We start from the raw sequence: 22,676 nt of genomic DNA on the forward strand, positions 1-22,676 counted from the left end.
ATCAGTAGTAATCTGTTTAATAAAATGATTTAGGCGTTCTTTTCGCTACTCCCACTAACAGAAGGCCTTTTCCAAACGATGTGGAAAACGTTTAAGCACATCGCTTGTTTGTTTATTTATTTTTTATTTTATAAACAAACCATTTATAGTCGGGGACGACCAGCCGAATCCACACGATAGAAGGTTACGAGAAACGACGCCTAATTTATCACGGCCTTGAACCCTACTCACTCAATGCACATACACGTATGCACTCGCGTGCCTGAAGACTTGGCTACGGCGAATATAATCAAAGAAAGGAAGTTGTTTTTGATGTAGAAGATTTTAGGCGAATCAACAACTAAGGCCATATTGGTCTGTAAATTGCGTGTGTTCTGTGGTCAATTTTCTGTTTGCTTGACAAAATTCCCAAGTTTCTGGGAGGAAAAAACATGCTACCCTTTCCTAAGACCGACTAACTCAGCCATGTTGTGAAAAAGGCCCCTAAAAATTCCTGACGTCATCGATGGGATTCGAAGAAACGAAGTCTGTGAGTCTGTAATTGCGTGTATTCATTGGTCAGTTTGCTGAAAGAAAAAGCATAATTTAGGGAAGAAAACAGAAAACGAAGCCAGAGAGCAACTCGTGTCATTCCGCTTGTCGTTGAATGGATTCGAAACTCAGATCTTCTTTCCATGTGATGTGATACGAAGGTGATTATATCAAATTAGTGTCAATGTTATGCTAATAAATTGTGCGTATTCTTGTGTCGACTTGACTGTTTTGCTGTATAACCAAAAAGAAAAGCTGAAAAATTGTGCAATCTCGCTAGAGGTTCAATTGAGCGTGTCACAGTATGAAAAAGGCCGTTATAGATCCCTGCTGTCCAAATGGAATAATTCGAACTCGGACCTTTCCACTCTGTGGAAAGACAGCGATCATAGCCACTGTGCTACTGCCTTTATGGATCTGCTTGCATTTTGAACGACACATTTAGTCTTCTGTTATGGCTATCAATCCTCCTGACTTAGTGTCCTGATATCATTTAAAAATGTAAATTGTAAAACGATTTCTTTTTTTTTTCTTTTTTTTTTTGTTGCATAATCTTCACACTCAGCAATTACAGAACTTCAGTACCATGGTCAATGGTAGCGTTATTTTTTTTTTCTTAATCGTTAATTTTCGGAAAGCTATCAGATTGCTTGACTAAAACTAAGAATAAGATCATACTTAAGGAAGATGCCAACTTGAGCCTTGCATGTTAAACGAAGTTATATAAAATTTGAGGTTTGCACACTGCTTGACAAAGTTACGAGAACAAAATGTTTCTCTTGTGATTTCTTGGGTATCAATGTTGCCAAATGCGAATATTTGATATAATTGGTATTCTGGAATGCAACTTATGATTATTCAATATAAATCGATCTACCACCTTACAGAGTCGCACATTAAGCAATTTATTTATGCCTATAAAAACACGGCTTGCAATCGCATCACTTCATTCCCTTTTTGTGGCTTGCTCAATGGGACAGCCACATCTCCTGTACTTTGAATGGCAAATCATCGTCTTTATGATTTTTTCAGATGGTGGGCCGCTGGAAGATTTCAACAAGACAGTCGCAGGCGGAGGTGGCACGTTTGTTTAATGTGTTACGCAGTGATGTCTTGCACTATGGAAGCAGTTTCAGAAGACAAGAATAATTACAAGTAGAGCTAGCCAAGGTCTCCCGAGGGTTACGACAAAAAAAAAAAAAAAAAAGAAGCCTATTACATAAGGTTTACCCGGTAAGTTATAACATATACCCATGTGTGTGTGTGTGTTGATTATGTAATTGTGTTTTCTGGTCGATTTCCCAGTTTTGCTGGACTAAAAATTCCAGTTTATGGGGAAAAAAAAAACTTTGCTATCTATGCCTGAGGCCGACAAACTCTGCCAAGGAGTGAAAATAGCCCATACAAATTCTTCGCGTCATTGATGAGATTCGGGCCCAGGCCTTTTCCATCTGGTGTCGGATGGATGATGACGATACCACTGTGCTACAAGGGCTACGTCAACCAGAACAGATTCCATCCGGCTCTAACAGCAAGACGGAACCCTAGAAGTACTCTCATCCAATTTCTGCTGAAGTTGCTTCCGCCACAAGCGAAAAGTCACAAGCGAAAACATTTCCAACCGGACCGTATTAAGAAGGTTTAATTCAAGTGGACTATTCGCAAGGAATCCATTGATTTGTGCTCCATTAACTCCAAACTGCTGTAGAGCTCGTCGAAACTGGTGCCATAACTTGGAGCACTGACAAATGGGATACGGTTCTTGTCTGATGAGTCCCGTTTTAGCCTACACACATAGACTATAGATGTTATTTAATTTGGAGACAACAATGGATGTGGTACTAAACCACATGAAAAGTCAGAAATATGAGGACCATAGAGAAGGCATCCCCAGGAGTGGCCTGTGGGGCAGCCCATGCCCCACGGGGAGGAGAAAGAGGGCTGGCGTTGAGAGGAGCAGACGTATTTGCCGTTTCCTCCCTCCACCATCAGGCAAAAGGAGCGAAAGTGAGCCAGACAAGGGCATCCGGCTCAGATCGCCAAGAGGCGTATAGTGAGCTGTAAAAGTCATCATGGGATGGTGTCACGTCCAGGATTTTAGGACAGTATTTCTTTGGTTGATGTCCTGTCCATGATTGATGTCCCATCCAGGGTTGATGTGAAGTCTTTCATGGGATGGTATCCGGACGTAGCCCAGTGGTCAGGAGCGAGAGTGCATAGCACGCGTTCCTTGAGTGTACCGGGGTTCAAGCCCGTGATTACTAAATACGATAAATATTTGTATTGGCGATTTATTGTAAACTCTACTGACTTGGTTGTCGTGCCGGAGTATAAACATAAAATTTAAAATTTAAACTTCTAAATTACAGAAAAGTCTCCAAACGGATATTCCCCCTTCACTTGCTGGTGTCGAATAAAATCACAGCCGGTGAAGTCAATACGTTAAATTTTTGGCAGATGTGCAATTGAAGGATCCCCCCAAAACCCTTAAGAGCCCTTCCCTCTCTGCAGTCTGTGGCGTGGAGGCTCAGAATAGGGGATAGATTCCTTCCCATGGAGATGCTCCACAACGTCCAGGAGATAGATGTGGACTACAAAAAAAGTTTATAGAGGACAAATCGTACAGAAGACGCATCATCAGGGACTAGCTTTCGTCTTCAACCGAGTGACTGTCATCGTCCTTTCATCGCTTTTCATGTATCTTCATTTCACATGTTAATATTAATTTTATATGTAAAAAATGTAATTATACGTTTTATGTCCTAATATATATGTTTTAAGTAATTTTTCTTGTATTAGTTATTTAATGTTAAACCCCTAGCATTGTCGCTGTTGTGGGTATTATTGCATCAGGCAATCATGCAACCAATCACTGCCTGCAATAAAGATATTTAATCCCGTCCAGAATTTGTGGATAGTCATTCATGGGATGATATCTCCTCCAGGATTTATGTACATGCATGGGTTTAACTCCTGACCATGGTGTAAGTACGTGGGGTTGTTTCTGTTGAGATGTGAGAACGGGGACGATTTGTAGGCAGGGAGAGGCTTGCTGTTCGCTGGTGGTTTTCCAGAGTCCAGTGGTTCAGTCAGTGACGCAGGATGCAGGATGCACAATTGATTGGTTGTTGTTGCTTTTGGGACTGTGGGTATGTCCGACTTCAAGTGAAGAGGTCCTGGGCGAACTGGGTAAATGCTTTGTAGATGTCCTCTTCGATTAGGACGAGATGTTCCTGGTCTTGCAGTGACAGGTGGATGTGCGTAATAAGTCGGCAGCGAAGGTCTTCGTTCAGGCAGCAGTGGTACATTAAGTGTCCCCACGTTTCACGCTGGCCACAGTAGCACAGAGTGGTGTCGATGAATCCGTAGTTTATCCCTTATTGCCCCATGTCCAGTAAGCAGAGAGGAAGTAAGAAGACCCGGGGAGATCCAAGGAGGATAGTTGGGGTAAACCACTTGTATGTTGGGTATAAATTTCCTGGTAATTCCTCCTTTAGTTGATGTCTGCCAGCGAGTCTGCCAGGCCTGCTGGAGGTATGTGGACAGTCGTTTCTTTTCAATTTTAGAGTCATTTGCGAGATCTGTCGTGAAATCGAGCAGGTGACACTTCTGCCCTTTGAAAGTTGGTGGGTGAGGTGTGCGCTGGTGGAAGAATGGGACTTATTGCCACAAAATATTATAGACACCCTTATATTGAACATTCACCTCTGTCATGCCTGTTTGGCCGTTGGTGGGGATCATAGGCTGTACTGATGTGGTGTGACCATATTTTCGAGCATCTTGAATCGACTTCTGTAATGCGACTTTTTTCGTAATTTTTATGCAACCCCTACAATGTCCCTTATACCTGTACGAAGGTTCTCTCTGTCTCCTCATTTCAACAATATTTTATCGTGCACCACCGTACCAAACTTTGTTCCGCTTCATCTCCAGGTGCACGAATTACATCACGTTTTCTACATGTTCTGTTAACTTTTTCGAGCAGTGTATTTGGTCAAATTTCCAGACATAAAGATTAATGCCAGAACTCAATATAGAAGCAGTTTAATCATTATAATTCCTAACTGTTTAAACAGAGACATCGACTTAAAAAAGAGTGAAAGAAGGGTAGGCGTACAAATGTTAAAAACGAAACTGAATTTCGACACGAATAAGTGTTTCTTCTTTAAATGAAGACAAATTAGATAACTCCTATACATTGAATTGCACTGAACTAATTTAATGGATTTCAAATTCTGAGGTTTTAATTTAAAGTTTATGATTTTATTTTTGTGCTTTTCTAAGCTTGAAGGTGGGAAGTCGGTATGTTGTTTTCCTAAATGACTTTGAAAGCGTGAAAGAGGCATTCAACAAATCTGCATTCCTAGACAGACCACATCCATCCTCATTGGATCTTTTCCCTGAAGCCAGAAGTAAGCAAAACAGCCATTATTCGATTTTCTTTATCATAACTTTTACGATATTTAAAACTTTCATTTGAAAAATAAAAATAAATTAATTAAAAAATGTGTAAGGTATTGTGTCTTTATTTATTATATTATAGTTTAGCCAAGTTTATGTGTATGTCTGCTCTTCGCATGTACTGCTTTTTGATTAAGGAGTAGATGGCGATTCTCTGCAAATGTGAAAATGAGAGAATGCATCGAAACGGATTCAGAATAAAGTTCGCGAAGCTTTCCAGTAAAGTGCTGAGATGAACTTTCAGCACACAGATTTGAAGTCAGCATTTAACAATGTAAGTCCTTGCATTACTTACATTGTTAAGTCCAACTTACACTGGACTTAACAATGTAAGTCCAAATAGGATCATATACTATTCCACTTGGCAAGAATTGTGACGAACCGGTTGCAGGAATATAAAAATGAATTCTTGATAATGTGATAGCCTCCCAATCATCAGATTTAAAAACAATTAAGAAAATTCAGGATGAGACAGAACGAATTCTTTGGAGTAGAAAACAGCATGTACCGAATTTACAAAATCTGTAGGTAGCAATCGAGTCAGCATGGAGCAGCATTTTTATTTATTTATTTTATTTTTTACTTTTATTTATAATTATTATTTTTTGTTTATTGTACTATTCGCTCCCAGCCAGCTTTCCTGGCGTCCCCGCCACTATTTTCATACGGTTCAGATAAACACAAATTGTTCCATTATAACATATTGAATTTCTGCACTTCAAGTGCCTCCTTAATTATAGAGTATTGGAGCCCTACAGTTCACGTCATGTAAGTTTGATTCTCTGCCATGAAAATTAGCTAGTGAGAAAGTACTCGTGATGTTCCTCTTGAATCATTCCATCTTTCTTTTTCCTTATATTTGCCGCAGCTGAAAGAAACACAGGTAATTTTATTAGGATTATTCTTGCTCCATTTGCAGCAGGACTTATCTTTTCTTGAAAACCTGTACATTACTGCAAAATTTTGAAAAGGACCAAAGTATTTTCCTGTCTTCAGTAGAAGGGCCTCTCATCCCGAAGTCAGTTTTTTCACTTTGGGTGCTCAATCAATCAATTCCTATCGTGGATCCTGGTACTCATGACATCTATACAGAAGATGTACCCAGTCTTATTTTCCCTCACAAGCACACGAAGATCGTTCTGAAATAGCTAATTCATTTAATTTTTCAAAGAAGGACCCGTGCCCTGCAAAATCAGGAACGTTGAATATAGGTTTGGTCGAAACCAACTTGGCATACCCTTCCCAAACTGTTTAATACTTGGAAAAAAGCTTTTGGTTATTAAACCCTTGGTAAAATTGTTCCATCTGTCCTGCCACCGATCAATAAGAAGAGTACACAATCGTTTCCTCTCCTCATTATAACGATTGTTATTCAACTGACGTTGTAAAAACATCGTCAGTTGAATTGAAAATACTTTCCTAACGTTTACTTTTTGCAATGCACAACCTAGACAGATATGCACCCCATAGCTCGCAATTGGCAAGAAGATAGAGGAGCAGCATTCTTGTGGAGCGCTTAGACACAATCTCCTCGTGTCATTGCCACGACAAATCCAGATTTTGCTGAGATTAAAGTGGGATACACTCGCCATTATTTAGGTGTATCTAATAGAATTGCTTCTCGGTGCATCATAATGAGTTTCAGCCTTGCTGCGGTTTCCCACGAACGGTAATCTCTTTTCGTTTTGGGTCCATGAATAGTTGTTTGAGCGTTTTGGTAGAACGTGAGTTTTACACACATTTTTTCTCCATTTCCATTTCACATTCTTTTGATAAATAGTTCCCTCTTGATGGGTATTCTGTTTTACAATAATATTACGCAATAGTATTACTAGTTTGTAATAGTAGTTTAATTATGGAACTAATTCAGAAAAAAATCAATATTTTGTTTGACTTATATTATTAAAAATAATTCCTAAATTTTAAAGTATTGCAGTTGCATGACAATGTTTAGTTTTAACATGTTTAAATAAAAATTGCTACAATTTTTCCTTAAAAGGTTTTGTTGGAGAAAACGGCACTGTCTGGCAGGAACAACGAAGATTTGCATTACACATACTTCGTGATCTGGGATTTGGCAAAGGCCAGATGGAAGAGCGCATAAAGGTAATTGCAACTGAGATAATGGTACATAACAATGCAGTTTCTGAATCTTTAGTTGTCTGAAAGTTAGCTATATTTCATATCTGTGTTTTGCAATGAAAAAGGACGAATGCAAAATTTTACCAAGAAGACGGGGAAAGGCCTGAGACCGCACAATAACAAGTCTCATAATGAAAGACAGAGATGATTGGCTAGCGGTCGAAGGGTGAGTCTGTCAAACACCTCTGGTCTGTTGCATCCGATGTTCTAGTACTGCTATTCAACACGTGTCTTAATGAAGGTTCCTTTCCTACACGTTGGAAACACGCTAACCTCAAGCTTTTACTGAAAGATCCAAATCGTCCAACTGGTACAGCCAAATTATACCGTCCAATTGTTCTATTACCAATATTAGGAAAAGTATTTGAGAGGTTACTTCTCACCCGTCTTCAATCTGTCTATGAAACCAAAGGATTCGCCTCCACACTCCAGTTTGGCTTCAAGCAGGTGTGCTCAACTATTGATGCACTACAGAAAACCACTCCGCTAGAAGGTAATTCTGATGCCCGTTACGTACTAGCGATTTTTGTAGATTTTATGGGAGCTTTTGACACCGTCTGGTGGCCAGGGATCCTGCGGCGAGCCAGAATATCTGGCTGCTCCTTCAACATCTTCAAATGTCTTACAGATTACTCCTCTGACATAAAAGTTACCATGAAAACAAAATTTCATAGTATCACCAGCCAACCCACCAGAGGTTGCCCGCAGGGCTCTGTTCTGGGGCCGGCTGTTTGGAATATGATTCTGGATGAATGGCTCCTGCAGGACTTCCCCCATACCACACAGCTCTCATATGCAGATGATCTGGTAATCTTTGTTGAGGGCCCTACTTGTGCGGCTATTGAGAGCAGAGGCAACACAGTATTGAATGTCCTGTCGGTTTGGGTTGAGGAGAATAAGCTGGAAATCTCTACAGATAAAAGTAGAACCCTACTTCTTAAAGAAGGCCTTGACATCAAAAGACCACCAACCATTCGTTATAAAGGACATGCACTCAAGAATACGTTCATTCAAATATTTAGGTGTTACCCTAGATGATCGCAGGACTTTCATGACACATCTAAAGTACATGAAAAAGAAGGCCAAAAATTATATCAATATGCTTGCTCGTTTGACCCGCAAAGACTGGAGTCTTAAGGAACCTTCACTCCACCTTCACAGGGGTTTTCCATGTTATCGATGCAGATCTGAAACAGGAACTTCGGTGTTCTTGGCAGGAACTTGTTTCCCCTCTGGAAAATCCGTTGGGATGATTCCACCAAAGGCAGCACTACCAAGCTATTTATACCTAGTGTCTCCTACCTCAACAAACAAAGACTTGGCTCGTTCTTCTCTAATTTACATACTACCTTTCTTCTGACAGGACATGCATCATTCAAAAATAGACTTCAGGACTTTGGGCTTGCCAACGATGCCCATTGTGAATGTACAGAACTGGAGGACTGGCACCGCGTAATGCACTCGTATAACATCTACGTAATCAACTGTTAAGGGATCTAAATTTAACCACACGTAGTCTGGAGAGCAACCTTTTAAAATCAATAGAAGAGATTTTAGCCTTTATCAGGTATGCCTCAGCAGTCTTTAAAAGGCGTTGGTATCATCTCTCCACGTCTGATCCCACACCATAGACATCCAGACCAGACGTTCCTGAAACCGCTGTAATCTCTCCTCGTACCTGCTCTTACCTCATCACCAGCCACTATCAGACCTGAATGAACACTCAACTGGACATCTTCCTCGTAGGAATGACGGCACTGAACTGATACAATGAAACTCACACATTTCCCATTGCACCTAGATCTGCATTACACTTAGCAAACTCCCTTGTTCTGCAAGTTGTCTTCCTTTCCCGGGCCTTCGGTGGGCTCCCAGACCAGGGGTGATTCCCACTTCTTCCTTCTCAACTTCCTTCCGCTGCAGGATGCGTTCTTTCCTCCTTCTCTTCCATTTGCCTATGACTCCACCAGTTGTACTATCTTCCCCACTCTCTTCCTTTTTTTTTATTTTGTCTCCGTCCGGAAAGCTCAGTTACCCTGGCGGAGATTAGCCAGAGTATGAAGGCAACCTGGGTCACCTCCCAGTAGTGGTAGCGGGCAACGTATGATCCCATTAGGAACCCTGTGGCAGCCAGAGATATAACAACAGAACATAACACAATACTGCATAAACCAGACACTACACTTTTTTCTGGCTTATGCAGTAGTTCTGCATTTCGTCACACAGTACATATGGCGCACATGTGGGAAACCACAGTTGGCACCTAACCCTAAATACTATGCCAATATGCTACTATTCTGTCTTGTTTTAATCATTAGTTTTAACGCGCTACAAATGTATCCTTTCTTTTCACCACTCTGCTAGGGTAGCCAACATCAGTTGTCTCCAACAGGTGACTCCAAGGTTTGCGTGTACCGTCCCTTTAGAGATGGTGGGGGTTTTCCCTGAGACTCTGTTCAACCACCTCTGGATCCAGTGTTCAAATGTCAGGAATTTAATTACATAACAATTGGTGGGTTGGGGATGACGACTAGAACATTGGGGCATACATCGAGATTGGTTCTTTGGTTCTTTGAATATATTGCAATGAAATGAATCTTTAATATGACTACTAAACCATGTGTTCGTTCTCTGTGTGATTCGAATTTTTTTGGATCAAACTTTTATGGAATCATTAGTTAGCTTGACCCCCAAACTTTGTGCTTCTTATCCCATTGGGGGAGTGCAGAAGTTGACCAATCCAAAAGCATTCAGGTGTATGTTTAAAAAACTTGGCTGATAAGGCAATTTTGGTGTCACGAGGTCTTGACGACAAAGCATGCCTGACTGGCATAGCTCCTATTTAAAGGACTTTCTATTACTATTTGTGTATGTGCTATTGGAAATTGTAATTGCAAGGTGTGTGATGAATTATGAGATGGTGGCAATAAAAAAAGCACGCACCAGCCATATTTGGTTGGCTGAGAATTCTGTTTTTCGGTTTTAAGCATTTAAATATGTCGACACTCCTTTTTGGCTTTTGCATGACTCGGAATAGGTATGCTAAATCCCAGGAAATACTGTTGGTATTGTTGTCGAACTGTGCGTTGCTGACCATGATAGCAACTCTGTTCCAATGAACAGCAATAAAGGTAACTGAAAAACACTAAAAAGCTATTTAAGGTTTTTAAGTTTCATTTCTTCCTTTTTTTTGTTACATTTCAAGGCACTTAAAATTCTTAAACTTTGTTTAAGGTTTTTATGTAATGATAAATAGAGAAAACAACAATGAGTTCAGTACCAAACTCTTGGGAACTGCACTAATGAGATTAGTCCACGAAGAGCGGTGTCCATTTATAACCACTTTCTGTCTTTTCTTCCTCAACCAGTCCTTTATCCATTGTATCAACTTTCCCTCAATGCCATACTGCTCCAATATGAACACCAGCATTTTATGTGCAGCAGTATCAAAAGCTTTCCTGAAATATAACTATATGATATCAATTTTTTACATCCCGATCGGTTGTCACTGCATCACACTGTCCAATAAAATTCATCAGACAAGATCTCCCCTTAACAAATCCCTACTGCTCTATAACTGCATTCCTGTTTAGATCCTGCATTACTTCATCAATCAGTGATAATTATTTTTCTGTTAGCTTAACTTTCTGGAATGGAAGTTAAACTAAGAGATCTGTAATTACTCATGACACCCATTGATTCCCTTGGTGAACTAGGGAGACACTTTCACGTCTCCAGTCCATAGAAATCGCCTCTGAATCCAAGGATGATCTCATTAAAATGGCTAAGGGTTTCCTGACCTCCTTTGCTGTGGCATGAAAATAATTTGGCAGATTCCCATCCGCCACATGTGCTTTTTTTGTTAACTTGGACAATTTCTGCTCCACAAGTTCCATTGGTTCTTTTCGGGAATCATATAAACTATCCCGGCTGATACAGTGATCTGTTCTCTTGGTTATTTCTCACAATTTCCTCGAGTTTTCTTTGATATTATACTGTTTCTCGAATTCGCACTCTCTCATTGGGTTTTTTCTGCGATTAGCTTTCTCAATAATAGGAAGAATTACAGATATTTTTTGGGTTAGCTGATTTTGAAACGTTGCCTGATTGATGAGATACCAGTCATTTGCAATATGCGTTTTATTTATTTTAAATTTTAGCTATATTTTGTTCGAACATACTACCAAAATCTTTGTTTTCGCGGATTATGTTGAATCTCGATATATCTTGTCCTTCGTATTTCAAGGGGAAGTTATTTTAAGGCATTTCAACATGCAAATTCAGCCTATGGTTCTACAATTAAGCCCTCACAACAGGCGTGGTCATCAGTAATGTATACGAGTATTTTTTGTGGAACACTCGTACGTGTAGTTTGTAATGCAGTTGTAATTTTGTTATCATTATTTCAACATTTTTCACATTCCCCCATTCCTTAACATTGAAGAATTCTCTTAAATTGTTCTGCTGTATTTGAAACGAAACCAATGTAAATCGCATCAAAATCTTATCTTATATTATAAATCTTATCTGCGAAAAGATCTAAACCTCCCAAGGACTTCCTCATTCATTTCACAAATATACGTGGTCTTAATTCTAATCTCAACGATGTCCATTTCCACTTGCAGTCTGCCAAACACCATCTACTTTTTCTGACAGAATCTCAGTTATCGGTGGATTCAACTACTGCTCATCTCAGATGCCCAAATTATTCGCTGTATGATTCCTTTCGCCTCAAAGGTGGTACTTGTGCATATGTCCGTTCTGATATTCCCTGTCAGAGACTGGCCATTTGGAATCTCCTCTCTTTGATCTTCTCTGGCTTAAAATCTCTCTACCTCATTGTGTCAAATTCATCTGTTGTCTTTACCGTTCTCCCAACTCCACTAATCACTTGGAGCTCTTTGACTTCCTCTCTTTGCAACTTGACTTTCTCCAGTCCAACTTTCCTAACAGTGAGGTAATTTTCCTTGGTGATTTTAATGTTCACAACTCCAGCTGGCTTCCGTTTTCTAGTCACACCGACCCAGCTGGTCGAGATGCTGAGGCTTTTGCAATTACTAATGACCTAGCATAGATTGTTCATTTACCTACAAGAATACCGTACAATCCTAATCATACAGCCAATACGCTTGATCTTTTTTCTCACAAACAACCCTTCTAAGTACACGGTCGAAGTGAGAGGTCCTTTAGGCACTTCAGATCACAACTTGGTGATTGTCTCTTCTCCAATGGAACCTTTATCTCATGGCTATTCCCAACCTCGTGTTGTTTGGCATTACAAGAATGCAAAATGGGATGACCTGCGAGACTTCTTTTCTTCTTTCCTTGGTCGGATTACTGTTTCAAAACTTCTGATATCAATGTTTGCTCAGATCTTGTCAGTGAAATTATTCTTTCGGGAATGGAATTCTTTATCCCACACTCCACTTTAAAATCTCGACCCTTATCTAAACCTTGGTTTTCCAATAAATGTGCTAAGGCTGTTCAATTGAAGAATGTTGCATATCGTAATTGGCTTGTTTCTAATTCTTCAGTTTCATTTTCTGCCTACACCAAAGCTCGCAACAATTGTAAAGCAGTTATTTATCAGTTCAAACTAGAGTTTGAACAGGCTAAGAGTAGAAAAATTGCTTCTTGCCCTAATGGTAGCCGAGCATTCTGGTTTCTTGCCAAAGCTATTGGCCGCAACTTTTGCCCATCTCTGCTCCCACCTCTGTCCAAACCAGATGGTTCTGTTGTCACTTCAGCCAAGGATAAAGCTGACCTGCTAGCATCCCATTTTTGTTCCAGCTCATGTATTTATGATCTTGGTAAAATACCTCCCACCATTCCCAACACGCTCCATCCAATGCCTCCTGTGGTCTTCCGTCAAAAGGATATCAGAAGGATTTTGATGAATCTTGATGCTAAGAAAGCTCCAGGTCTTGATGGTATTTCTCCACTTGTTCTCATAACCTGTGCTCCTGAACTTACTCCTATTCTTTGCCGCCTCTTTTCCCTTTCTTATTCCAAAGGTGTTTTTCCTTCCACTTGGAAATTTGCTCATATCCAGCCAGTTCCTAAAAAGGGTGACAAATCCCTCCCATCCAATTATCGTCCCATTGCAATTACTTCTACTCTCTCTAAAGTAATGGAGAAATCAATTAACCGCCAACTCTTAAACTACCTAGAAACCTTCCATATGATCAACGATCGCCAGTATGGATTCCGTCAGTGTCGATCCACTGGTGATATTCTGGCTTATGTTACCCATTTATGGACTAATTCTATGGAAAGGTTCGGTGAAACACAAGTAGTTGCTCTTGTCATCTCAAAGGCTTTTGATCGTGTTTGGCATAAAGGTCTTCTAAACAAGCTTCCATCTTATGGTTTGGCAACTGTTTTTAGTAATTGGTTATCCAGTTTTCTCTCTAATCGCTCACTGAGGTTAATGGTAGATGGCTCTCTGTCTTCTAACTTCTTCACTAATGCCGGTGTCCCCCAAAGTTCAGTACTTTCCCCCACTGTATTCCTTTTGTATATCAATGACCTTTTTCCATTGACTGGAAATCCTATCCATAGTTTTGCCGATGATAGCACATTGCATTCAACTTTCCATTTTGAGAAACCTTGTCCTGCTCAATCAGCTTCAACTTCTCGAAAATCTGCTACCAATTCCTTAAATGCCGATCTTCAGGTAATTCTACAGTGGGGCAAAGACAACTTAGTTGATTTCAACACTTCTAAAACTCAGTCTTGTCTTATATCTCGCAAAAAGGATTCTTCTGCTCCTATGCTTATCTTTAGTGACACTACGATTTCTGGGCAAAATGATATATCTCTTTTGGGGATTACCCTGACTTCTAATCTCTCTTGGCACAAGCACATTACAAATATTGCTTCCTCTGCATCTAAAAAACTTGGTTTTCTCTTTCGCTCTCGGCGTTATTTTTCTTCCAAACAGCTGCTCACTCTGTATAAATCGCAAATCCGCCCTGCTATGGAATATTGTTCCCACATCTGGGGTGGTGCCCCCAAAACCTCTCTCAGGCTTCTTGATTCCATTCAGAAGAGAGCAGTTAGGTTAATTAATGATTCATCTCTAACAGAGTCTCTCCACTCGCTCTCTCATAGACGTACTGTTTCTGCTGCATGCCTCTTCTACAGATACTTCCATGGGCACTGTTCTTCTGAACTGGCTTCCAAAGTTCCCGCCCTTTCTTTCAAAACAGTCCAAACACGTGCCGCCACCAGCCAACATCCATTTACTGTCCAACTTCAAACCCACAGAACCAACTTTTTATCTTCCTCATTTATTCGTTCAACTGCCGTTTTCTGGAACAACCTTCCTTCATACGTATTTCCTGAAAATTACAATCTACAGAAGTTCAAGTCCAATGTCAACAAATATCTTCTTTCGTCTTCTCAACTTCCAACCCAAGCACGGTACTAAGTACTATAGGTTCTAATACCTCTCGTGTTTGGGGGTCACATAAAAAAAAAAAAAAAATCAAGAAGCGTCCAAAGTAATTGAAAATAAAAACAGAAAAATTCGATTATCTCACCAGAAGTATGATCAATTTCAACCCATCAACTTGAAGAGCTGGATGTCAGGAACTCGATCCAACTGGTAGAGATACTCTTACTTCTATAATTACTACTACATTTATCGTTATTTAATGAGCGCAGAAAACCAAGATCGACAGTAACACGCGCTTGTACAAACTTTTCAATTGAGAAGATCAATTTCTGACCTAATGAACCTAGTGACCTACTTAACTAGATATATCTATGAGCTGTAGGTTCTACGGGATTTTTTTATTAATTTTCGCCCATATTTATGTAAATTTTAATTATTATTGGTGTTTTTCTACATCTGTCTGTTTAGGGTGCGAAACTAATCGTTTTTTTTTTTCTTTTGTACAACAGGACGAAATATGTGAGTTTATAAAAGGGATTGAAGCTCACAACGGCGCGCCTTTTAACCCGAAAAATGCCATTATTTCTAGCACCATCAACAATATCACGTCTTTGGTTTTCGGAAAGCAGTTCACCAAAGAAGGAATTAAGTTCATTGATGAACTCTTCATAAAAGGAAGCGAATACTCTATGACCTTTGATTTTCCTACGTATTTTCACTGGCTGACGCCGTTGTTAATTTCAGTGCTAAGGTTCATGCCGACGGTAAAATTAATGGCGGAATTCAATGAGTTTATACGGTAAGTATCAAGTGTGGAACAACTCTTTATTTTGAGTTCTTGTAGAATAGTAATGATCAGGTACATAGATATTACATATCATGTATCGATTTGAAAACAAAATGGCGCATGTGGCACTACACATATGAATGCTCTGAATAATACTACAGAAAATAGTGCAATTAGAATTTACCAGATATTCTTATAAAGGATTTAGTCGTTATACCTATGGTTTATACACTGTGCTGCCACTTTATTAGGTGTACCCCTGCTGTGCACACAAATGATTTGTCCCACAAAGTTCCAAGTCAAATGACCACAGTTGTGAATATAAATGCAGCAGAACAACCTTTCTAGTATCAGTAAAGTACAAACCGTAGCAAGAATGGGAAAAGGAGCGATCTAACGGACTTCGAACGTGGAATGGTAGCAGGTGCAAGACGTGCTGGACAAAGCATCTCTGAAACGGCAGTTCTCCTAAATTTTTCACGCACCACAGTTTCAAGGGTGCAACGAACAGAAAACATCCTCACAATGGCACTCCTGTGGAAGAAAATCGCTTGTTGATGAGAGAGGTAAGAGGAGGATGGATAGAATTATACAAGCAGATGGGCCACAATGTCGCACATCACGTCAGAATACAACCTTGGTGCGCAGAACAAAATATCGCAACGGACCACTAGTCGCACTTTGTCGCGAATGGGCTACAACAGCCGATGGCCACATCGCGTACCTTTGTCACCAATGAAGGACAAGAGAGCACGCCTCCTGTGGGCACAGCAACACCAACACTGGACTATTCAGGATTGGAAAACAGTTGCTTGTTCTTATTGGTCGAAGTTCCTGGTGCATCATGTTGATGGAAGGCTCAGAATTTGGCGAAAACAACATGAATCCATGGACCCATCATCTTTGACGACTACTGTTCAAGGTGGTGGGGCACTGTTATGGAGTGTGAAATGTTTTCTTGGCACACGTTGGGTCAATTGATACCCATAGATTCACGTCTGAATGCCACATCGTACCTAAACAGCGTTGCTGACCAAGTGTATCCGTTCATGTTGACAGTTTATCCCCAGTCAGATGGTTACTTCCAGCAGGATAATGCGCCGGTGGGCAAAGCCTGAATCACTATGGAATTGTTCCAGGAACATGACAATGACTTTTCTATGCTATAATGGTCCACTCAGTTCTTCAGATCTCAATCCTATTGAACATCTTTGGGATGAGCTGTAAAGGGCTGTTCGTTACACCTCCGCCGAATATCATGGATCTGCGTGACACACTCATACCTGCATGGTACTCTATTCCTGCAGAACGTTTCAGCACTTGTTCAATCCATGCCTACACGAATTCAGATTGTTTTTGAAGGCTAAACAAGGCTCAACACACTACTAGGTAGGTGTACCTAATAAAGTGGCAGCACAGCGTATATTCGTAGTGTATATCGCCCTTATTTTTGCACTGTTTTTCTACATGAGTTCTTATGAGAAAAGCATTTACTACCGAAAACTATTTTTGATAAATCATTTTTCATATCAAGATGTAGTCTTCGTGGGTGGTACATTTGGTAGAATCGTCGTCTTCCCCACACCGAGTGGAAAAGACCTGGATTCGAATCCCGTCAATGATGTGAGGAATTTTATGGCCTTTTTCGCAACGTGGCTGAATTAGTTGGTCCATCGCATGTTTTTTCCTCTCGGAAACTCGGATGTTTCGTCCAGCAGAAAATCGACCTGATAAGAAATGGAATTTACAGACAGTATACACTGAAAGCATAGAATTCATGGGATACCTGGTTCCTGGGCAACGCGATGCTGTAACCGCTCTCGCCAGTGGACGAACCAATCGCTTGGCAGGTAATTCGATGTCAGTATGGATAAACATCGGAAGTTAACAGTCTTTCAAAGTGGGATGATAGTGGGTGCTCGATGTATGGGCCACTCTACAGAGTAGGTGGTACAGAAATTGTACTATCGCTGTTCGACAGTATCAAGAGTGTATCGGGAATACGTCATTTCCGGAATAATATCTCATCGGGGACAGCGCCGTGGGCGAAGAAAGGTGGTGGTTGAACGTGGCCGTCGACGTCTGTCTCGCATTGTTTCAGCAAAACTAGAGAGGGACAATGGCACAAATCACCGCTGGCTTCAACGAGGGAGGTGCCAGAAACATCTTCACCAAGACCATCAGGCGATCATTAGCCGCAATAGGTTATGGGAGCTACCGACCCACCAAAGTCCCATTGCTAACACCACGACAGAGGACTCTGCACAATTTGTCAGGGCTCCAAGTCACATGGCCATGGCACCCGTTTCGACAAGCTCTGCAGTCCGGTTGCAACACAGTCCGGTTGGAAATATTTTCACCTGTGGCCGCAGCAACCTCCGGAGAGACAGTTGATAACAGGACATCGTAGGGTTCCGTAAGGCTGTTAGAGCCAGATGCGGCCTGTTCTGATCGACGTAGTCATAGAGTAACCTTGGCTAGCTCTTTTTGTAATGGTTTCCGTCTCCTGAAACTGCTTCCATGAACCTAATATATTAGGATCATCTAAAAAGTCACTTCAACTGTCTTTGTGTATTTTGTCTGCAAATTCTGGTTGTGTGTTCTTTAGTCTATTTGTTTTCTTTTGCTTGACGGAAAACCTGTTTTTCCTGATAAAATATCTTGCTGTGTACGCCTCAGTTAGTCACGGAGTGAAAAGAAAGTAAATAAAAGTTCCTCGCGTCATCATCGAGATTCGAACCCGTTCGTTTTCTCCGGCTGTGGTGAGGATGGTGACGATACCACTGTGCAAGATTTGCGACTGATCGACTTCAACTCATTCAATAGCTCGCCATCTCAAAGAATCATTTAAACGACGATGACTTGCCATCTTCAGTACTGGAGATTATAGCATTAGTAAAGGAACAAGATACAAGAAAGAAGGCTTAAACAGCATCAGCCAAAAAAAAAAAAAAAAATCCCTTTTTACCCATCTATTCGCTCCAAGAGTTTGTTCGTTTCTTCTTTTAATTTATTTATTCTATCAACCTCCACAACAACAGGTGGAAGTTTTTTTCAGCAATCAACCACCCGCTGGCTAAATGCAAATTTCCGCACATGTAATCTGGAACTGCTTTTCCTCACTTTCAATTTATGTCCCCTCAAGTGTGTAATATAAACAAGAAGAAGGATCCCATCAGCATTGATGGGATCCTTCTTCTAATGAAGAAAAAGTAAAAAAGTAAATAATGAAGAAAAAGTAAATTTTATTATACTTTTACTGATTGCATATTATTGTATTTATTACAGCTATATTTTATTTTTTCTTTTACAGGCGTGAAACTGAACCTATTAAGAAAAAAGCTGATCCAGATAACATTGGAAGTTATATCGAGGGATTTGTGGTAGAAATGAAAAAACGAGAAAATGAATTAAACAGTTCCTTCAATGGTAATTATCACTCTCAAAATAATAATAATAAAATTGTTTTTTACTTAGGCCATTTTATTTATTATACATTATATCTGCAAATCGTGTGTTTTGTGTTGTTGCTGAGTTGTCGGTTTGCTGGATGAAAAAGAATGCTACCGTCGCCTCAGACCAACTAACTCACGTTGTCAAAAAGGTCCACAAAAATTCTTTCAAGTAATTGGCGGATTCGGAGTCCGTCTTTTCCATCCGGTGTGAAGACGATGGCGATTTTACCACCTCTGATATTCGCTATGTTATTTGATTTCAAATTTAAAAAATAATAATTAATCGTTAATCTGAAAAATTTTAACCTGTACTACAATTAAAAGTTGTGACAACGAGTTCCTCATTCATTGAAGTATCAAAGTCATAGACGGTTCAGCAGATGTTGCAGATGAGTTGAATAGGTACTTTGCAGTAATATTTACAGCTGAAAAACCATTTGAACTATCAAATGGTTCAACGAGCAAAGATTATGTAAAATATGTGGTATAACGATCTGGGAAAAGTGTCTAACAGAAAAATCTGCAAAGACTGATGGAAGTAAGGCTCAAGGGTTGGACGCTAATGTCCTGTTATATTAAATGAAGGAGTGCGTCACACATTGAAATTCTTAATAAGATTATCATTATACTGAAAAAAACAAAACTTTTAGAAGGGAGAAGTATTAATTCTCCAAAATCAGAAAGGAAATTAAAAAGAAACTTGGGAAGAAAAGAAGAAAATGAGTAATAGACTACGGAGCTTAACTTCTGTGTTGGGAAGGATCGTGGAATTTCTAATGAAGGATGCAACACAGGACCATTTCTATGGGAACGATGTCCTTAATGGATTACAGCACGGAATACCGAAGGAGAAGACTCCTCTGGCCGATTTAGTCAATTATTATGTGGAGAAGATATTAAAATTGCATACACAGGAACTGGCTAAAAGAGAGAAGACATAGAGTAGCCACAAATGACTACTCTTCAGGATGAACTAGTGTAGAAAATGGTATTGCTCATGGAACAGTGCTGAGACCTTCCTCGTGCTTATAACTTTCTTAAATGCGTTGTTGAGAAAGTAAGTACAGGCGAAGCTGTCAAAGTGTACCGATGATCTGAAGGCTGGAAGGGTATTAATGATTATAACCAGTCTACTTTACTTCAAAACGAGTTGGATCCGTTATAGATATGGTCTGCAATATGCCCTAATATATATTTTTTCTATTAATACCTCTTAAGAAAAATATACTGTTAAAGTTATTAAAATTATTGATAACGAGTAAATATTATAAAAGAACTTTAAAGCAGTTCTGAACGTTTTTAATTTATTATCAGTTATTAATAATCGATATATAGACACAAGATTGAACGAAATTCTGAAAAGGCTTATATTTTTATGTAGAAAGTATGTTAATGGGGAACATAATATCACTATTTGGAGCTGGCAGCGATACTACTGCAGTAACACTTTCGTGGAGTCTTTTGATAATGGCGACATATCCGGATGTACAGCGACGTGTCCAAGATGAAGTAGATGAAATCGTAGGAAGAGAAAGGATGCCATCGTGGGAGGATCGCCTTCATCTTCCCTACACTCAAGCAACGTTACTAGAAGTATCCAGATGGCAGACAATCGTTCCAATCAATTTGCAAAGGATGTAAGTATGCAGAATTTTAAAATTTTAAGGAACTGATTATGGCTTAGAATTGTTACCATTTAGAAATTATTATATTTCTGTGTTTCATATATTACAAAGGAGCATAACAGCAATTTCTTCACCCAAATGTGCTTTTTGATGTCTATTTTCGTGAATATTTTTCATTATTCTATCAGAATCAATATTGTACCTTTCCAAAAATCACTTCCACCTTCATGAACATAGATTAAGTACAACATCTTGTACATGGGTTCGCACACTCAGCCCTTATGTACTGCATTCTGGTTTTTCGTTAACTAGATTCCAGTAATATTTTTAAACTCTGTTTAGAATCTACGCCAAAGGAAGAGACATGATAATAACACACAACGTACACTCATTGGTCAAAAAAATAGCATGGGTTTTCTTCCGTAAACTCGGGTTTTCATCTAGGAAACAGAAAATCGACCACAGAACACACACGCAATTTATAGACGGAATACATGGAGTAAAATGGCCTTAGTAGGCTCCTAAAACCGTACTACAAAAACAACATATAACTGAAAAGATCTTGTAATGCTTCTTAACATATTCTCTCATTTTTCACATTAAGATTACTAGCAACATTCAGGCCAAGCTTTGAACACGCTGTCTTCGATTTTACATGCTCTCATACCTCGTTCCTACTTTAGTAGCCAACAAACAAACATTTCAGATGTCACTAGAGGAACAAGAATCAATGGTTGATCTACCACTACAATCTCGAGATTTGTATTGGCTTTCTAATGAAAATGAAGGGATACAGGCAAGGTTTTTCTGTGATCATTTCCACCAATTAATGGTGGTAAAGTATTTTCTCCGCTGCTTCACACATCTGTTGTCAATATCGCATGCAAATCGAAAATTTTCTCAGTGCCCCCATCTCCAAACATTGAATTTCAATATTTATTTATTTATTATTATTAGTTTTTTTTTTCTTATCACAACATGGCTGAGTTTGCGAGGTCTTTCTTCGGGTAAATCATTATTCACATAATCGATCAGAATACACGTAAATAATTTAAGATTGGAAACATCTATATCATAAAATTGTTATTAAAACTATACTAGTTTATACTAAATGGATCACTTCAAAAGTAGATAAATAAATGCCAATTGCGATCCCTTTCTAATTTTTAGGGCTGTCATAATTTACACAATCTTTCGTGACAGTACAGTGTTTTCCATACTTATGAATCGTAGGAGAGGCGTAGGTTCGAATCCCGTCAAGTGCGCATTTTACAAATATAAAATAGAAATAAATACAGACATAAGCTGGAAATTAAGTGTATTTCCATAGATACTACCCTTAAATCGGGTCATAACTAAGATAATTCATTGGCACACACGTCTGTAATTTATTTCTGATAACCTCTACAAATAGGAGAAACCTTATTTATGCAGTTATAGATATAATACCTTACACAATATTATTTTATTATATAACAGATAATTTTATACATTATATCATAATTTTGTTTTGTAGTAGCTGTAGAATAATAACTGTTGTGAGTAGACTTTCAATGTATTCGCTTGTATTATGCATTTACAGAGCAGGTGAAGATTCTACTATCGCAGGCTATGACATACCTAAAGGAACGATAGTTCTTGCCAACTTTTGGGCCGTGCATCGTGACCCTAAGTACTGGGAGGACCCAGAAAGTTTCATTCCAGAAAGGTTTTTGTCTTCAGATGGAAAAGCCGTCAAAAAACCAGAATATCTTATTCCTTTTTCGATGGGTAAGTCAAATATTCGCATTCAACTCTTTTGTATTTGGTACTTCTGTAATATATACCTTTCTCAAAGGGTTATCCCTCACTATTTCCATTTTTTGATATATTCAGAAAATCACTGCCCCTACACCACGTGGCGTGGAGTCAACAACTTCTCGAAAATTGACCGAGGAATACTGGGACTTTCCTGTAACAAAACGGTTCGCAATTCCTGCAGTAATTCGAACAGATGATTGAGCTGATTAAGAACCTTCGGTGATACAGCCGGCCAGGATTCATTCTCGATAACTTACTCGTGTTCCTCAAACCATTCTTTCACACATTTAGAGCGGTATGAAACTCAGATGTTTCCCCGTAATTCGAATTCAGGGAGTCCCCCCCTAGATTGAATTTTTGTCTCTTAGTTCTAGAATCAATTAACGCCATGAACGGTGTTCCCTTTCGAAGACTTTCATGGTTTTATACCAAGGAATTAACAGAACGCCACTTTAGTAATTTAAAAAAAATAAAAT

This window comes from Mastigoproctus giganteus, chromosome 3 (assembly GCF_048544385.1).
Source record: "Mastigoproctus giganteus isolate SK-2022 chromosome 3, ASM4854438v1, whole genome shotgun sequence".
Classification (NCBI taxonomy): domain Eukaryota; kingdom Metazoa; phylum Arthropoda; class Arachnida; order Uropygi; family Thelyphonidae; genus Mastigoproctus; species Mastigoproctus giganteus.